Source organism: Chiloscyllium punctatum, chromosome 29 (genome assembly GCF_047496795.1).
Source record: "Chiloscyllium punctatum isolate Juve2018m chromosome 29, sChiPun1.3, whole genome shotgun sequence".
NCBI classification, from domain to species: Eukaryota; Metazoa; Chordata; class Chondrichthyes; order Orectolobiformes; family Hemiscylliidae; genus Chiloscyllium; species Chiloscyllium punctatum.
Window position 1 is genome coordinate 40,404,989 of NC_092767.1, and position 16,368 is coordinate 40,421,356.

The 16,368-nt window shown below is 44.6% G+C and overlaps 4 non-coding genes across 4 annotated transcripts; all 4 read right to left on the reverse strand.

The window, feature by feature from the left end:
* Positions 1-2,180: 2,180 nt before the first annotated feature.
* trnas-aga (transfer RNA serine (anticodon AGA)) lies at positions 2,181-2,262 on the reverse strand. Its single transcript has one exon. It is a non-coding gene; the product is annotated as a tRNA-Ser (tRNA).
* A 1,404-nt stretch (positions 2,263-3,666) lies between these two features.
* On the reverse strand, positions 3,667-3,739 carry trnar-ucg (transfer RNA arginine (anticodon UCG)). Its single transcript has one exon. It is a non-coding gene; the product is annotated as a tRNA-Arg (tRNA).
* A 2,127-nt stretch (positions 3,740-5,866) lies between these two features.
* trnas-aga (transfer RNA serine (anticodon AGA)) lies at positions 5,867-5,948 on the reverse strand. Its single transcript has one exon. It is a non-coding gene; the product is annotated as a tRNA-Ser (tRNA).
* Positions 5,949-9,565: 3,617 nt separating this feature from the next.
* On the reverse strand, positions 9,566-9,647 carry trnas-aga (transfer RNA serine (anticodon AGA)). Its single transcript has one exon. It is a non-coding gene; the product is annotated as a tRNA-Ser (tRNA).
* Between the last annotated feature and the right edge of the window lie 6,721 nt (positions 9,648-16,368).

The following is a 16,368-nucleotide window of genomic DNA, read 5'->3' on the forward strand; positions in this document are numbered from 1 at the left end:
ACCTACAATCTTCTGATCTGAAGTCAGACGCGTTATACATTACGCCACTGGCCCAACAGACACGCACACCGCTGGCAGAATGTCGATATGTAATGCCATTGACTTTCACGGAATCAGAATTAAAAAGGTGAACAAGCAGCGAAGAAAATCACCAACACTGCTTCACTTCGAAGTTTCCAATTTGTGAAGCAGTGACTTTCACTGGCAAAGGAGAAACATTTGTCCTCAGCTGCCTGCTTCGGGGTCGCCTCCTTCTCTGCTGGAAGTTTCCATCGTTTTATTCGCAGTCCCGACGCGAATTCATGATCCACTCCAGTGAAAACCTGTCATGGTGTCGTCTAAGCAAGACCCTGCCGAAACTCTGCGAGAGACATCTGGTCATTTCGAGCTCAGGATGTGGAATTAGACGAGCTGCGTGACACCTTTTATTGGCGCCGCCACTTCACTGCAAATTAGCGGCTCAAAACGAGCCGTTGTTAGCATCAGCTTGATTTGTACCTTCCTGTCGTCCATTTGCTGAACAACATCAGATAGATCCCGTCCGGCCCAGCTGACTTATCTATTTTCACACTCTGCAGTATTTCTAATATCTCTTCCATGTGAACCTCAATCTCTTCTGGTCTAGACGCAAGTATCTCTCTATCTTCCTCGCCAACATTTTCATTATCTATAGCGAACTCTGTCGAAAAATATTTATTTAGTGCTTCCTCTATCTCCACTTACTCCACATACGACTTCCCACTATTATCCTTGATTGTCCCAAATTTAACTCTCGTCATTCTTTTAGTGCTCACATACCTATGGAAAGCCTTAGGGTTAACCCTGATCCTATCTGCCAACAACTTCTCATGTCTCCTCCTGATTCTTCTCAGCTCTCTTTTTAGGTCTTTCCTGATATCGTTGGAACCCTCGAGCGCTCGAACTGAGTTTTCACGTTTTCTCCTAACATAAGACTTCTTGTTCTTCTTGACCAGGGTTTCCACTAGCTTAGTAAAGCACGGCTCACGCGTTCTATATCTTACTCCCTCCCTGACAGGTACATACTTATCTAGGACACACAGGAGCTTTTCCTTGAATAACCTCCACATTTTTAATGTGCTCACCCCCTACAGTTTCCTACCCCACTCTACGATTCCTAAATCTTACCTCATTGCATCGTGATTTCCCTTCCACCAGCTGAAACTCTTGCTCCGTGGAGTACACCTATCCCTTTCCATCACGAAAGTAAACCTGAGAGAATTGTGATCGCTGTCTCCACAGTGCTCACCTACTTCCAAATCTAAAACCTGGCCAGGCTCATTACCCAGTACTAAATCGAAAGTGGCTTCTTCCCTTCAAGGCATGTCTACATACTGTGTCAGGAAGCCCTCCCGCACACAGTGGACAAAAACTGACCCATCTATAGTACTCGTACTGTAGTGATCTCAGTCAATATTTGGATACTGTCTTGAGTGTTCCAGAGTTTTTCATTATCCCACAGTCCAGATGAAGTTTGTATTCCTCGCGTACGGGAGCGAGAATTCTTTCAATGTCTCAGATCAGTTCCTGTGCCGAGAAGATCAGAGTCAATGTCCCTTCCTCTACTCGGACTGACAATTTACACTTCTTGTATCTCCTATGATTCCATTTCCCAAAGGGTTTCTCAAGATTTCCAAAGCTGGAGCCTAAATTATATGGTTTGCTTCCTAATCATTTTTCCAACTGCCAACTGACAATATTTTCACAGTAACTCTTCACAATCCTCTGGCTTGCACAATGTCCAGGGATGAGAATTCCCGTTTGCTGGAGAGAGTTCCTAGGCTGGTGAGTTTCACTTTGGAACAAAGATGGTTAAGTGGCAATTTCCTGCGGTCGTTTGTAATGATGGGAGAGGGAGCGGTGGGGAATGAGCACTCTGACGAGCAGGAGGAAGTGTTGCCAATGACCAGAGTCAGAGAACAGAGGACAAGGGATGAAAGGACTCTAATGAAAAGCAGCACTTCTGCTCAGGGCGTTCAATAACAACTGCAGAAACCCGATGTGTCGAGCAGTGTATCTGGAAAGAGAAACAGAGATCATGTTTTAAATGTGGAGCATTTCTGATGAAGAACTCGAGTTTCTCAAGTCTAATCAAATTACAGGCCTGGTTTGCAAAACAGGCTTTTTGAACTTTGAATAGTTCCAGCAGGAAAGCGTTCAAACGTAGTCAGCAGGATTCGAACCTACGTGGGGAAACCCCAATGGATTTCTAATCCATCGCCTTAACCACTCGGCCATGACTACAGACAGCACCGCCCCCTGAGCATTGACCAAATCAGCCGTGATCTCATTGAAAGCTGCCGCTGACTTGAGTTACATGTTTCCATCTCCATTCATACCTTTGCTGTCATTTGTAAGGTGCGAGACACCAATGTAAAAGAAGAAAAGCACAAAGTTAGGACAAGATATTTGCAGCAAAATTGGTTCAACATTATTTATTGAAAGGAAAATCACACTTGGCAATTTGCTAGACCGCTTTGCGAACATGACCAGCAGAGGTAATCAAGGGAGCTATTGATCTGAGTATTCTTGGCCATGAAACAAACAAAGGTTAGTGACATATTCATTTCTCTTTTTAGCGAACGAAATGGTCTTTCCTGATGGTTAAAATGAAAGAGATGGTTCCCAATAAAAGACAGAGATTAAGTCGCTTGTAGATACACTTCAATGTGATACGATTCACTTTCAGCCCCTAATTACCCCAGAGATGGAGGGGGTGAGTTACTTTTCTTCACTCTTCAACTCGACAGCATGGAGGTACAGACATGAAACCGCTAGAGATGGAGTTCTTGAATTGGGAACCAGCGACACTGAAGGAACGAAGCAAAAGTGAGGACTGCAGTTGCTGGAAACCTGATTTTAGATCAGAAAATTTTGGAAAAGCACAGCAGCATCCGAGGAGCAGGAAAGTCGATGTTTCTGTTGCCAGTCTTTCTGCGTTCCGCAATCAATTTTCGTTTTTGGCTCAGATTTCCAGCAACTGCAGCTATTCGTATTATGTTAACATTCATAATGTTTTGGACAAAACCAATGACCTGCTAGCATCGGAAAATCGGCAGAAGTACTGGTACACCGACATGTTAGCTGAACAATACCAGCATTCCATGAGCCGGAATACGATCCGGGCCACGGTTCTGAGAGTATGGAATCCTCACAAGTAAATAACAAGACAAGGCGATAGATACTGTCGTATTTGGTGTAAATAAAACACACTTTATGAACATTTTCAACTTGTCTTCGTAGATGTACAAAGTGGGAAAAGGCCATTCCACCTGTGTGCATCGCGGCTAATCAGAGAGCCAATCATTCCAGTCGCAGTTTCCAACTTTGGCCCAAAGTCTCGTGTGTTCTAATGTTCCCAGTGCAAATGTCAATGACTTTATCCTGTGTTCTTAAATGGCACAATAATGGGGCAGATGTGTGACCTTTGCACAGCGACTTGTAACTCTTTTGAGGAACTTATGCTCATTTTCACCCACAAAGGGAGACACACAGAAAGATACCCCCAAAGCGACAGAGGTCTCCGTTGTGGTGAGCTGGAATTTGAAATGGATAATAGGACAAATGCAAAAGCACAGAAGCGACGTCCCGGCAGGACATCACAGGGGAGCGTCAACGTGGGGCACGGTTAAAGTCAGACATTCCCCTCGAGCCAGGGAGGACTCGAACCTACAATCTTCTGATCCGAAGTCAGACGCGTTATCCATTACGCCACTGGCCCAACAGACACGCACACCGCTGTCAGAATGTCGATATGTAATGCCATTGACTTTCACGGAATCAGAATTAAAAAGGTGAACAAGCAGCGAAGAAAATCACCAACACTGCTTCACTTCGAAGTTTCCAATTTGTGAAGCAGTGACTTTCACTGGCAAAGGAGAAACATTTGTCCTCAGCTGCCTGCTTCGGGGTCGCCTCCTTCTCTGCTGGAAGTTTCCATCGTTTTATTCGCAGTCCCGACGCGAATTCATGATCCACTCCAGTGAAAACCTGTCATGGTGTCGTCTAAGCAAGACCCTGCCGAAACTCTGCGAGAGACATCTGGTCATTTCGAGCTCAGGATGTGGAATTAGACGAGCTGCGTGACACCTTTTATTGGCGCCGCCACTTCACTGCAAATTAGCGGCTCAAAACGAGCCGTTGTTAGCATCAGCTTGATTTGTACCTTCCTGTCGTGCATTTGCTGAACAACATCAGATAGATCCCGTCCGGCCCAGCTGACTTATCTATTTTCACACTCTGCAGTATTTCTAATATCTCTTCCATGTGAACCTCAATCTCTTCTGGTCTAGACGCAAGTATCTCTCTATCTTCCTCGCCAACATTTTCATTATCTATAGCGAACTCTGTCGAAAAATATTTATTTAGTGCTTCCTCTATCTCCACTTACTCCACATACGACTTCCCACTATTATCCTTGATTGTCCCAAATTTAACTCTCGTCATTCTTTTAGTGCTCACATACCTATGGAAAGCCTTAGGGTTAACCCTGATCCTATCTGCCAACAACTTCTCATGTCTCCTCCTGATTCTTCTCAGCTCTCTTTTTAGGTCTTTCCTGATATCGTTGGAACCCTCGAGCGCTCGAACTGAGTTTTCACGTTTTCTCCTAACATAAGACTTCTTGTTCTTCTTGACCAGGGTTTCCACTAGCTTAGTAAAGCACGGCTCACGCGTTCTATATCTTACTCCCTCCCTGACAGGTACATACTTATCTAGGACACACAGGAGCTTTTCCTTGAATAACCTCCACATTTTTAATGTGCTCACCCCCTACAGTTTCCTACCCCACTCTACGATTCCTAAATCTTACCTCACTGCATCGTGATTTCCCTTCCACCAGCTGAAACTCTTGCTCCGTGGAGTACACCTATCCCTTTCCATCACGAAAGTAAACCTGAGAGAATTGTGATCGCTGTCTCCACAGTGCTCACCAACTTCCAAATCTAAAACCTGGCCAGGCTCACTACCCAGTACTAAATCGAAAGTGGCTTCTTCCTTTGAAGGCATGTCTACATACTGTGTCAGGAAGCCCTCCCGCACACAGTGGACAAAAACTGACCCATCTATAGTACTCGTACTGTAGTGATCTCAGTCAATATTTGGATACTGTCTTGAGTGTTCCAGAGTTTTTCATTATCCCACAGTCCAGATGAAGTTTGTATTCCTCGCGTACGGGAGCGAGAATTCTTTCAATGTCTCAGATCAGTTCCTGTGCCGAGAAGATCAGAGTCAATGTCCCTTCCTCTACTCGGACTGACAATTTACACTTCTTGTATCTCCTATGATTCCATTTCCCAAAGGGTTTCTCAAGATTTCCAAAGCTGGAGCCTAAATTATATGGTTTGCTTCCTAATCATTTTTCCAACTGCCAACTGACAATATTTTCACAGTAACTCTTCACAATCCTCTGGCTTGCACAATGTCCAGGGATGAGAAGTCCCGTTTGGTGGAGAGAGTTCCTAGGCTGGTGAGTTTCACTTTGGAACAAAGATGGTTAAGTGGCAATTTCCTGCGGTCGTTTGTAATGATGGGAGAGGGAGCGGTGGGGAATGAGCACTCTGACGAGCAGGAGGAAGTGTTGCCAATGACCAGAGTCAGAGAACAGAGGACAAGGGATGAAAGGACTCTAATGAAAAGCAGCACTTCTGCTCAGGGCGTTCAATAACAACTGCAGAAACCCGATGTGTCGAGCAGTGTATCTGGAAAGAGAAACAGAGATCATGTTTTAAATGTGGAGCATTTCTGATGAAGAACTCGAGTTTCTCAAGTCTAATCAAATTACAGGCCTGGTTTGCAAAACAGGCTTTCTGAACTTTGAATAGTTCCAGCAGGAAAGCGTTCATAACGTAGTCAGCAGGATTCGAACCTACGTGGGGAAAACCCAATGGATTTCTAATCCATCGCCTTAACCACTCGGCCATGACTACAGACAGCACCGCCCCCTGAGCATTGACCAAATCAGCCGTGATCTCATTGAAAGCTGCCGCTGACTTGAGTTACATGTTTCCATCTCCATTCATACCTTTGCTGTCATTTGTAAGGTGCGAGACACCAATGTAAAAGAAGAAAAGCACAAAGTTAGGACAAGATATTTGCAGCAAAATTGGTTCAACATTATTTATTGAAAGGAAAATCACACTTGGCAATTTGCTAGACCGCTTTGCGAACATGACCAGCAGAGGTAATCAAGGGAGCTATTGATCTGAGTATTCTTGGCCATGAAACAAACAAAGGTTAGTGACATATTCATTTCTCTTTTTAGCGAACGAAATGGTCTTTCCTGATGGTTACAATGAAAGAGATGGTTCCCAATAAAAGACAGAGATTAAGTCGCTTGTAGATACACTTCAATGTGATACGATTCACTTTCAGCCCCTAATTACCCCAGAGATGGAGGGGGTGAGTTACTTTTCTTCACTCTTCAACTCGACAGCATGGAGGTACAGACATGAAACCGCTAGAGATGGAGTTCTTGAATTGGGAACCAGCGACACTGAAGGAACGAGGCAAAAGTGAGGACTGCAGTTGCTGGAAACCTGATTTTAGATCAGAAAATTTTGGAAAAGCACAGCAGCATCCGAGGAGCAGGAAAGTCGATGTTTCTGTTGCCAGTCTTTCTGCGTTCCGCAATCAATTTTCGTTTTTGGCTCAGATTTCCAGCAACTGCAGCTATTCGTATTATGTTAACATTCATAATGTTTTGGACAAAACCAATGACCTGCTAGCATCGGAAAATCGGCAGAAGTACTGGTACACCGACATGTTAGCTGAACAATAACAGCATTCCTTGAGCCGGAATACGATCCGGGCCACGGTTCTGAGAGTATGGAATCCTCACAAGTAAATAACAAGACAAGGCGATAGATACTGTCGTATTTGGTGTAAATAAAACACACTTTATGAACATTTTCAACTTGTCTTCGTAGATGTACAAAGTGGGAAAAGGCCATTCCACCTGTGTGCATCGCGGCTAATCAGAGAGCCAATCATTCCAGTCGCAGTTTCCAACTTTGGCCCAAAGTCTCGTGTGTTCTAATGTTCCCAGTGCAAATGTCAATGACTTTATCCTGTGTTCTTAAATGGCACAATAATGGGGCAGATGTGTGACCTTTGCACAGCGACTTGTAACTCTTTTGAGGAACTTATGCTCATTTTCACCCACAAAGGGAGACACACAGAAAGATACCCCCAAAGCGACAGAGGTCTCCGTAGTGGTGAGCTGGAATTTGAAATGGATAATAGGACAAATGCAAGTTTCAAATGTGGAAGCACAGAAGCGACGTCCCGGCAGGACATCACAGGGGAGCGTCAACGTGGGGCACGGTTAAAGTCAGACATTCCCCTCGAGCCAGGAAGGACTCGAACCGACAATCTTCTAATCCGAAGTCAGACGCGTTATCCATTACGCCACTGGCCCAACAGACACGCACACCGCTGGCAGAATGTCGATATGTAATGCCATTGACTTTCACGGAATCAGAATTAAAAAGGTGAACAAGCAGCGAAGAAAATCACCAACACTGCTTCACTTCGAAGTTTCCAATTTGTGAAGCAGTGACTTTCACTGGCAAAGGAGAAACATTTGTCCTCAGCTGCCTGCTTCGGGGTCGCCTCCTTCTCTGCTGGAAGTTTCCATCGTTTTATTCGCAGTCCCGACGCGAATTCATGATCCACTCCAGTGAAAACCTGTCATGGTGTCGTCTAAGCAAGACCCTGCCGAAACTCTGCGAGAGACATCTGGTCATTTCGAGCTCAGGATGTGGAATTAGACGAGCTGCGTGACACCTTTTATTGGCGCCGCCACTTCACTGCAAATTAGCGGCTCAAAACGAGCCGTTGTTAGCATCAGCTTGATTTGTACCTTCCTGTCGTGCATTTGCTGAACAACATCAGATAGATCCCGTCCGGCCCAGCTGACTTATCTATTTTCACACTCTGCAGTATTTCTAATATCTCTTCCATGTGAACCTCAATCTCTTCTGGTCTAGACGCAAGTATCTCTCTATCTTCCTCGCCAACATTTTCATTATCTATAGCGAACTCTGTCGAAAAATATTTATTTAGTGCTTCCTCTATCTCCACTTACTCCACATACGACTTCCCACTATTATCCTTGATTGTCCCAAATTTAACTCTCGTCATTCTTTTAGTGCTCACATACCTATGGAAAGCCTTAGGGTTAACCCTGATCCTATCTGCCAACAACTTCTCATGTCTCCTCCTGATTCTTCTCAGCTCTCTTTTTAGGTCTTTCCTGATATCGTTGGAACCCTCGAGCGCTCGAACTGAGTTTTCACGTTTTCTCCTAACATAAGACTTCTTGTTCTTCTTGACCAGGGTTTCCACTAGCTTAGTAAAGCACGGCTCACGCGTTCTATATCTTACTCCCTCCCTGACAGGTACATACTTATCTAGGACACACAGGAGCTTTTCCTTGAATAACCTCCACATTTTTAATGTGCTCACCCCCTACAGTTTCCTACCCCACTCTACGATTCCTAAATCTTACCTCATTGCATCGTGATTTCCCTTCCACCAGCTGAAACTCTTGCTCCGTGGAGTACACCTATCCCTTTCCATCACGAAAGTAAACCTGAGAGAATTGTGATCGCTGTCTCCACAGTGCTCACCTACTTCCAAATCTAAAACCTGGCCAGGCTCACTACCCAGTACTAAATCGAAAGTGGCTTCTTCCCTTCAAGGCATGTCTACATACTGTGTCAGGAAGCCCTCCCGCACACAGTGGACAAAAACTGACCCATCTATAGTACTCGTACTGTAGTGATCTCAGTCAATATTTGGATACTGTCTTGAGTGTTCCAGAGTTTTTCATTATCCCACAGTCCAGATGAAGTTTGTATTCCTCGCGTACGGGAGCGAGAATTCTTTCAATGTCTCAGATCAGTTCCTGTGCCGAGAAGATCAGAGTCAATGTCCCTTCCTCTACTCGGACTGACAATTTACACTTCTTGTATCTCCTATGATTCCATTTCCCAAAGGGTTTCTCAAGATTTCCAAAGCTGGAGCCTAAATTATATGGTTTGCTTCCTAATCATTTTTCCAACTGCCAACTGACAATATTTTCACAGTAACTCTTCACAATCCTCTGGCTTGCACAATGTCCAGGGATGAGAAGTCCCGTTTGGTGGAGAGAGTTCCTAGGCTGGTGAGTTTCACTTTGGAACAAAGATGGTTAAGTGGCAATTTCCTGCGGTCGTTTGTAATGATGGGAGAGGGAGCGGTGGGGAATGAGCACTCTGACGAGCAGGAGGAAGTGTTGCCAATGACCAGAGTCAGAGAACAGAGGACAAGGGATGAAAGGACTCGAATGAAAAGCAGCACTTCTGCTCAGGGCGTTCAATAACAACTGCAGAAACCCGATGTGTCGAGCAGTGTATCTGGAAAGAGAAACAGAGATCATGTTTTAAATGTGGAGCATTTCTGATGAAGAACTCGAGTTTCTCAAGTCTAATCAAATTACAGGCCTGGTTTGCAAAACAGGCTTTCTGAACTTTGAATAGTTCCAGCAGGAAAGCGTTCATAACGTAGTCAGCAGGATTCGAACCTACGTGGGGAAACCCCAATGGATTTCTAATCCATCGCCTTAACCACTCGGCCATGACTACAGACAGCACCGCCCCTTGAGCATTGACCAAATCAGCCGTGATCTCATTGAAAGCTGCCGCTGACTTGAGTTACATGTTTCCATCTCCATTCATACCTTTGCTGTCATTTGTAAGGTGCGAGACACCAATGTAAAAGAAGAAAAGCACAAAGTTAGGACAAGATATTTGCAGCAAAATTGGTTCATCATTATTTATTGAAAGGAAAATCACACTTGGCAATTTGCTAGACCGCTTTGCGAACATGACCAGCAGAGGTAATCAAGGGAGCTATTGATCTGAGTATTCTTGGCCATGAAACAAACAAAGGTTAGTGACATATTCATTTCTCTTTTTAGCGAACGAAATGGTCTTTCCTGATGGTTACAATGAAAGAGATGGTTCCCAATAAAAGACAGAGATTAAGTCGCTTGTAGATACACTTCAATGTGATACGATTCACTTTCAGCCCCTAATTACCCCAGAGATGGAGGGGGTGAGTTTCTTTTCTTCACTCTTCAACTCGACAGCATGGAGGTACAGACATGAAACCGCTAGAGATGGAGTTCTTGAATTGGGAACCAGCGACACTGAAGGAACGAGGCAAAAGTGAGGACTGCAGTTGCTGGAAACCTGATTTTAGATCAGAAAATTTTGGAAAAGCACAGCAGCATCCGAGGAGCAGGAAAGTCGATGTTTCTGTTGCCAGTCTTTCTGCGTTCCGCAATCAATTTTCGTTTTTGGCTCAGATTTCCAGCAACTGCAGCTATTCGTATTATGTTAACATTCATAATGTTTTGGACAAAACCAATGACCTGCTAGCATCGGAAAATCGGCAGAAGTACTGGTACACCGACATGTTAGCTGAACAATACCAGCATTCCATGAGCCGGAATACGATCCGGGCCACGGTTCTGAGAGTATGGAATCCTCACAAGTAAATAACAAGACAAGGCGATAGATACTGTCGTATTTGGTGTAAATAAAACACACTTTATGAACATTTTCAACTTGTCTTCGTAGATGTACAAAGTGGGAAAAGGCCATTCCACCTGTGTGCATCGCGGCTAATCAGAGAGCCAATCATTCCAGTCGCAGTTTCCAACTTTGGCCCAAAGTCTCGTGTGTTCTAATGTTCCCAGTGCAAATGTCAATGACTTTATCCTGTGTTCTTAAATGGCACAATAATGGGGCAGATGTGTGACCTTTGCACAGCGACTTGTAACTCTTTTGAGGAACTTATGCTCATTTTCACCCACAAAGGGAGACACACAGAAAGATACCCCCAAAGCGACAGAGGTCTCCGTTGTGGTGAGCTGGAATTTGAAATGGATAATAGGACAAATGCAAGTTTCAAATGTGGAAGCACAGAAGCGACGTCCCGGCAGGACATCACAGGGGAGCGTCAACGTGGATCACGATTAAAGTCAGACATACCCCTTCGAACCAGGTAGGACTCGAACCTACAATCTTCTGATCTGAATTTAGACGCGTTATCCATTACGCCACTGGCCCAAGAGGCACACTCACATGAAACAAACAAAGTTGAATTACATATTCATTTCTTTTTCTGGTGAAGGAACCGATCTTTCCAGATGCTCACAATGACAGAGATTTTTCCCAATTAAAGAGGAAAATAAGTCCCATCTCACGCTGACACCATCGTAAGCGCTGCTGTTTCACAATGCCACAGAGTCAGGGTCAATTCCCGCCTCAAGGAACTTAATGTGTGGAGTTTGCACGTTGTCCCCGTGGCTGCGTGCGCTTGCTCTGGTTTTGTCCCACGGTCCAAAAATGTACCGGTTAGTTGAAATCGCCGTGCTAAATTGACGGGGTTAAAGGAGAGGAATGCATTTGGTCTCGGGCGGGTCGGTGTGGAGTTGCTGGGCCGAAGGGCCTGTTTGCACATTGTAAGTATTCTAATCTACAGTAATCAATGACCAAGGTACAGCGCACGTTGTTCGATGGGCAAATATGACTTTTTGATTGTTTTTCTTCAAAGTTTCTTCCAATTCAAACAGGAGAGGAAGAAGGGAAATGAATGTCTCCCATAATTCTTGCCTTCTTTTATCATTCACAGGCGGTTTTTTTTCCTCTACTTTTTTTTAACACTGTGTTTACTGTTCGTGTTCTTGTCAGCCACACCGGCTGGTTTCCTCTTTCCTCAATGTTCCTCATCTCTACCCAAACACACTTTCCATCCTTATCTCCTGAATCAAAGTAATTTCTAACCATTGCATAATTGCCACGGAAACTGGGCTTTTCACACGCCTGTGTATGTCATTTTCCAATATTAATTGATCGTTTACTGTATTGCAATTGCGCACGAGAAGAGGAAAACAAAATAGAGGCCGGTGATCCTGGGTTTCAAACACACGTAATTGCAGCTAAAACAAAGGTGACTGCACACAATGCGATCACGGAAGCATGCACCAAACCGTCAGGAATCACACAATAAGTGCAATGCTGGATGTCATTTCCGGAACAGGACGAGAAACACAACAGAAATACGTCTCTTGGGTACTATTTTGGATGTATTTCTCAATAAACTATCTTGTGTTACATATGTTCCATCGGGAGGTACCTCACACAAGGAAGTAACCAGTGCTGCAGACGGTCATATAATCCGAGATCCAAGTCCTGGAGTCAGAGACACTCAGATCCCTGTGTGTCCCTGCAAGGAACAGCTGTGCATGGGGTTTACAGGGTAACTGAACTGCATGAATGCGGCTCGATAGTCGTCTGTCTGCTTCTCCTCTATAGTTTTCTGTGCAGTCCCTGCGTGCAATCTTGTCAACTACGTTTGTCCGGCACAAGATGGGCATTGGTCACTTGTCTCTGAGAGAGGCTGTTGGTTTATGTGTTGTCATAATTCCGAGTGTAAGGAGGAATCTGGCTGTCAGTTCCTAGAAACTTACTTTAATAAATGGAAGCGTGCGTTTTAACTTGCCGTGTGGCATATACTCATTGCAAAGTTTGTGCACTGCGAATCACGTTGTGGGACTATCCAATTTTGGCAAAGAATTTGTGTGGCATTCACGAGTTTCCACGACCAGCTATCCCTAGTAGCAATACGGACAAATGGCAAGAACTACAAATTCGATTAGAGCAGCACAAGTTTAATCTGACAGGGCAAACAGAAGGCAGCCAGAAGATTTCTGGGTGTAGGGCAATCACCCAAGGTACCTTTTCATGTGAAAGTCTGTGCATCAGTAGAATCTGGGACCAAAGTAGTCTATGTTGGTTATTCATATTCCAGACAACTTGCGTTGTTCCCTGTTTACTCTGAAAGTGAATAGACATAGTTATTTCACCGTTATTTCGAAAGAAGATCCTGCATTGAATCTGTTCGCCGTTTTTTGATGTTGTGGCGAAAAGGTGGGCAATCGCGATGTGAAACGTTGCTATGCTTTCATTTCCTTCATTACTGTCCAGGTGAGGGAGAAAGGTGATTGGCTCTCTCGATCAGATGGGGGCACCGGCGCATTAATGGCCGAATTTAATCACGGATATACTTGGAAATGTTCACTTTTAATGGTTCGTTGTTGTGTTTTGTTTTATGATACTTGAGCACTTTCTGGGACTTGGCAATACACTAAATCTCCAGTAGGTTTGGAATTGCCTCGCTGTTATTTGTGCGAGCAGTTCATGTCAGAGACGACTCACAGTGCCTCACAGACAGCACTTCAGCTTCGGTGTGTCTGATCATGGTACTGCCTTTTCAGTTTTGATTCTGTTCCCCGATAAGAGCTGTCAGTTTTTGGATCCGCTGGAGAGCAAAGTGGGTAATGCGATACGTGAGGTATTTTTCTTCAGCCAAAATCTTTGATGGTGAACTTGGGAAAGTGTCAAGAAGAATGGTCATTGGCAGGAAATATCCGGAAAACCATCATCTCTGGATCGGTTAGGCTCATCCACCCTCCAAACAAAATAGCCAAGCTCGCTGACTGAGTAACAAACATCATGCGGTTTTTTGCAAATGGTGTATTCAAACCGGTGCCGGTGGCTGGAGCATCTCAGACTTGTCGAGCATGGAAACAAATTCCCCAAATCCAACTTGCCCTTGCTGAATAGATAACCGAAATTAATCCATACATTTCTGCCAATATTTGTGCCTTTTCTCTCCGAGGTCTTCCTGTCTATTCAGATGCCTTTGAAATGTTGTGAGTGCACCAGACTCTGCCACTAAATGTGGCGATTCATTCCACACACACAAAGGTTCTGTGTGAAAAACATGTGTCCCTCACATCCCTTTTAAATCTTTCCTCTCTCACATTTAACATTTACTATGTAGATTTGAACTCGCGTGTCTTGTGAAGAAGTGTTCCCTTACTATTTACTCTGTCTGTCTTCCTCATGATTTTATAAGCTTCTGTGAGGTCATATCTAAGCCCTGAAGCTCCTGGGAATCTGACGAAGCCTATTCAGTTTCGTTCTCATGTCCAAGCACGGCAAACCTTGCAAATCCTTGTAAAGGTTTTCTAAACTTACACTTGCAAGAAGTGTGTCCAGCTGCAGCACTTGTTTGACCGCGTGGCCACTCTGGAGCTGTGGTTGGACTCACTGTGGAGTGTCAGCAATTCTGGAGAGTTATGTTGCCTCCCAGGTGCTCAGGCCAGGGATGTCGCCCATCGGCTGAAGAGCATTCGAAAAGGGGATCGTGAACAGCCAGTTGTCTTGGTGCATACAGGCACTGACGAAAACAAAAACGAGATGAGGACCTGCAGGGAGAATTCAGGGAGCTCGGATAGAAATTAAAGAGGAGGACCACAAAGCTAGTAATCTCAGGATTACTGCCGGTGCTGTGTGACTGCCAGCGTAGAAATGAATTTTTAAAAATGGCACGATGAACACGTGAGTTGAGGAATGGTGCTGCAGGGCGGGTTTCAGATTTGTTGGATTTTGTGACCAGTTCTGGGGAATGTGGGACTATAAGAAAATTGACGATCTACATCTGAACCGTACGGGATCGTATGTCCTTTCGGTAGTTTTTGCTACTGCTGTTGGGGAGGTTTTATACTAATGTGGCAGGGGGCTGGGAAGCACAAGATTAAACAGGTCGGTAGGTGAGGTGGAAACTGGAAACGCCAAGAATCAGGAAGCCAGCATTAATATTGGGAAGAGTAGGCAGAGAGCAGATGAATGCAAAAGAACTGGTGGCCTGAAATGCATCTACTTTAATGCGTCGAGTATAGACAGATGAACTTAGGGTTTAGATTGGTGCCTGGGAATATGACGTTATTGCGATCACAGAGATTTAGTTGACGGAAGGGCATGGTTGGCAACCAAATGTTCTAGGATATAGACGCTTCAGACGGGACAGGGAGGGAAGTAAAAGGGGAATGAGTTGCATTGCTGGTCAGGGATGATATCATGGCTGTGCGATAGGAGGACACCATGTAGGGCTTTTGTCGTGAGATGGAGCAGTGAAATAAGAAGGGTGAGGTTAGATTTTTGGGGCTGTATTACAGTGAGCGTGAGGTGTAAGAAAGAGTAGTTAAACAGATCATGGAAAGACGTAGAGGCAATAATTTAGTGTTGATTGGAGATTTCCGTTTTCCCAACATTGACCGTGATACTCTTAGCGTCAGAGGTCTGGATGGGATGCCATTTGTAAGAAGCCTCCAGGTGAATTTTCTGGAGCGGTATATCAATTGTCCGACGAGGGAATAGGCCATATTGCAACTGATCTTGGGGAATAAGCCAGGGCTGGTGATAGCAGTTGCCGTGGGTGATTTCTTTAGGAAGTGTCCAATATTCTGTAAGTTTTAGAATACTCATTGACAAAGATGAGGGTGGTCCTGAGGAAAGAGTACGAAATTGGGCCAAAGCTAATTATATCCAAATTATGCAGGAGGTCGGAAATGTGGATTGGACACAGCTATTTGTAGGAATATCCACAGTTCATATGTGTCAGGCTTACAAAGCCTCGTTAAATATAGTGCAGGAGAGGCATGTGCCGTTGAAGGCAAAGGATTTGAAAGGCAATATTCGTGAACTGTTGATGACAGGACAATTGTACGACTCGCCAAGAGGAAAAGGGAAGCAAACATAACGCCTCGGCAGCTAACAACATAATGGTCCCCGGAGGAACATGAGAAGAGTAGGACAAGTATGAAACGAGGCATCAAGGGGGTTAAAAGGGGTCATGAAGCAACTTCACGCTAGCACAATTAAGGAGAATCCTAAAGCCTATTATTCATATATACAAAGCAAGCGGGTAGCCAGAGAAAGGATTGGTCCACTAAAGGAAAATTAAGGAAGGCTGTATGTCGAATCTGAGAGAGTGAGTATGATTCTGAATGATTATTTTGCATTAGTGTTCACTGAGGAGAGGAACATGATGAATGTTGAGTCTAGAGTTAGACATTTGATTAATCTGGATCATGTTGACACAAGTAGGGAAGCTGTGTTGGGCAGGCTAGGGGTAATTAATGTGGACAAATCCCCAGGAACGGATGGGATCTATTCCTGGTTCCTGAGTGATGTGAGAGAGGAAATAGCTGGGGCCCTGACAGATATCTTCGTGGCATCCTTCAGCACAGGTGAGGTTCTGGCCGACTGGAACGTTGGTCATATTGTCCCCTGTACAGGAAGGATAGTAGGGATATTCCGGATAACTACAGAACAATGGGCCTAACATCAGTGTTGGGAAAGTTTCTGGAGAAGGTAGTGAGGCATAGGATCTATTCATATTTAGAAAATAATGTGCATATCAGTGAGAGGCATAGAGTTTTTCGGGGAC